The sequence below is a fragment of the Exserohilum turcica genome (assembly GCF_000359705.1).
Source record: "Exserohilum turcica Et28A unplaced genomic scaffold SETTUscaffold_1, whole genome shotgun sequence".
Lineage (NCBI taxonomy): Eukaryota > Fungi > Ascomycota > Dothideomycetes > Pleosporales > Pleosporaceae > Exserohilum > Exserohilum turcicum.
Window position 1 is genome coordinate 1,389,408 of NW_007359914.1, and position 2,893 is coordinate 1,392,300.

Here is a 2,893-nt window from a genome sequence, read left to right on the forward strand (position 1 = left end):
ATACAAAAGTGTGCTCGATTCTCTAAACATGTGACTCTCGCTTCATTCTAACTCAATGTAAGATTATCATATGGTTCTTATAAGCCAAGAGAATATGGCTTGATATTATAGCTCGCAATACAATCATGAACCCATTTAGCTGTCACTACCTCTCAAAATTCACATGGTTCAAGTAAACAAGAGTCATGCTCAGCGCTCATCAAGTCTTATAAACACACTCCGTACTTGGCAATGCAATATTTTGCAGCTATCTTGAAGAGATAGAGCAACGAGAGCTAGTCATTCGGGATATTTTACCGTCGTTACAGAGTGGTGAATAGCAAGCTGTAACTTGAGAGTACTCACTGAAGCCTATGAACCTAAAGGATAGCTAACTTGTTACCATGTTATCTTAAAGACAACTCTAAAATTGCGCATATCAACAAAACGAATGCATTGAGGTTCAGCCTTGATTCAATTTCTATCTCCACTACCTAAGCCAGCTGTCTTAGAGGTGGTTGCAGTCTAGATTATAGGCACGTCTACCCTCACTATTGTGGCCTAGAAAGAAGGTCAGCTGCTTTCTCAAAAAAGGATGGAAAAGATGAGACTTACAGCACAAGTTGAAGGACTGACACTTAACTGTCGTGCCGTCTCCTAGTCCAAGGCAAGTCAACGTCGCATCGCACCACGTACCGCCGGCGCCGGTGCAGCATGATCTAGTGAGCTGGCCATCGCGATCAATTGGAGAGTTGCCTAGTTGAACGTGAGATGATAAGAAACATTGGTAGCAAGGTAGGGGAGAGCTGTAAAACTCACATATAACACCCGGAAAGCCGCCTATATTATGGTTGCACACTGTGTTCGGTCCGGAAGGAGACGCGACACTCAGGCCGTGGCTGGCGATGAGAAAAGCCATAGCTGCTGCGAATTGCTTCAAGTACATGGTTGAAGTGTGGTGGATGGTGGGGCTGGGGTGAGTTTGCGAATAGGGTTGTCTCTTGGGGGAGAGATTGGAATAAAGAGTCAGATTTGCTTCAACAATCAATGTCTATGGTGTGAGGTGGATATTTCCAAACTGCGCAGTCAGTTGAGGTTTATATAGAGGCAGCGCGGCCGCCATGTGCAGACACGCCTCGTAGACGTGCAAGGGGAAACGGGCACGGCACGACAGACTCGTACGACTGTGTGAGAATTTGAATGCTATTCGATAAATACGATGGAATAAAGTCTCATGATGAACTTGAATGGAAGAAACATCGTACATGTCAGGGTTGTTGCCATGAGCCTCCACCTCATACGAGCCTTACCTTCTGTCGTGCTCACCCTGATTCTTCGCAGGTTCTGCTTGTCTCTCCTCAGATATTCAGCCTCGTCATTCAATTGATGATATGCATTGTTCACAAATCCATTCCGTTGCAATAACGCTGCAATGAACATTTTTTGTAGAGCAAAGACAAGCAATGGATATAGATTTAGCATTATACGCTAGGATAGGTTGGTGGGGAATACGAGAATACCATGTTGCATTCCGATAGTGCCGGAACCTGCCGGGACCTGCCGGGACATGTTTAGTGAGATGACATGTTCTTGGCCTCTTGGTGATAGTGTTTGAACGGTACGTCATTGATTGCAGGGCTCACTTGGTCACGGTGCAGCCAGTGCTCTTCTGTGTGAAACAGCATAGTCATTCCGAAATCCTTATACACTGATTGTATTCTTGTAATTTGCTTCATAGAAGAGATCTGTTTAGTAATTACTCTAGTAGTGAGCTTGTGGTTGATTTGCTAATTCGGAACATTTCAAGCTGTCTCTCGCAGCCTTGTAGCCCTTTTGAATCAAGGATTTGGTTCAAGGTAAGATTCCACTGGATAGTAAGCCGATAAGCGGTAGCAAGGTACGTAGGTGAAGATGTACTACTAAGCGAAACCAGGTAGACAAGACTAATACTGAAAACAATACCTAGCTGTACAGGGCAGGGACCTATAAGCTTTGAAGTTGATGTTTATTAATCTCCTGTCTGGATTGTGTCCTTCATTTGTTCTATCTATCTATGTACCTAGCAGGTGATAAGAGCCTATCCCAGTTTGTTAATTTATAATAAAAAGTAATACTTTTTATTTTTTGTAAAGAAACAAAAAATACTATTCTTCTCTTATTTTATTACAAACTTTATCACTTTCTTTAATATTTATACTTAGTAAGTAATAAAACCTTATTTAATTTTATATATTAATTCTTATAAATAATACATATATTTCTTGATGAAAAAAAACAATTATTAATCTATTATTTAAATTATAGTTATTTTATATAACGTCAAAGTATAGCTGTAAGGGGCTCGACCCCGGAGGGTAGTCTTAAGCTCGGGAGCACGATCGGACAGGCCAAGGTAACAAGATTGTATTCGATCGTGCTCCCGAGCTTAAGACTACCCTCCGGGGTCCACACACACACCAACTTTTAAGCAGAAATCTTTCATCAAAACTCGTCAATTTTCTATCAGATATAGGGGTAACACGTCGCGAGAAACCGATTTACGCCACCTCTAATGTGTGCAGCCCTCTCGTTGAGGTGCTAGAGGGGGTATTGTCGGTATTCTTGCGACGTGTTCGAAATGCGAAAATCTTTGAGAACGCACAGACCGCCCCGATGACTAATAGGGAGACTACTAAACGAAACCAAAAACAATTAAAAACACTAAATAAAACAACAAAAATCAAAAATCCTATATCTAAACGCCGAGACAGCCTGATCCCGCTGTGGCACCATATCCAACCGCTAGGACAGTCTTTGCCTACTGTGGCACAAAATTCAAAAACGCTATAACAGTTTTCTGGTCTGTAATAGCAAAATAAGTCGAAACGCCAAGACAGTCTTCGCCTACTGTGGCACCAAATCCAAACGCTGATAC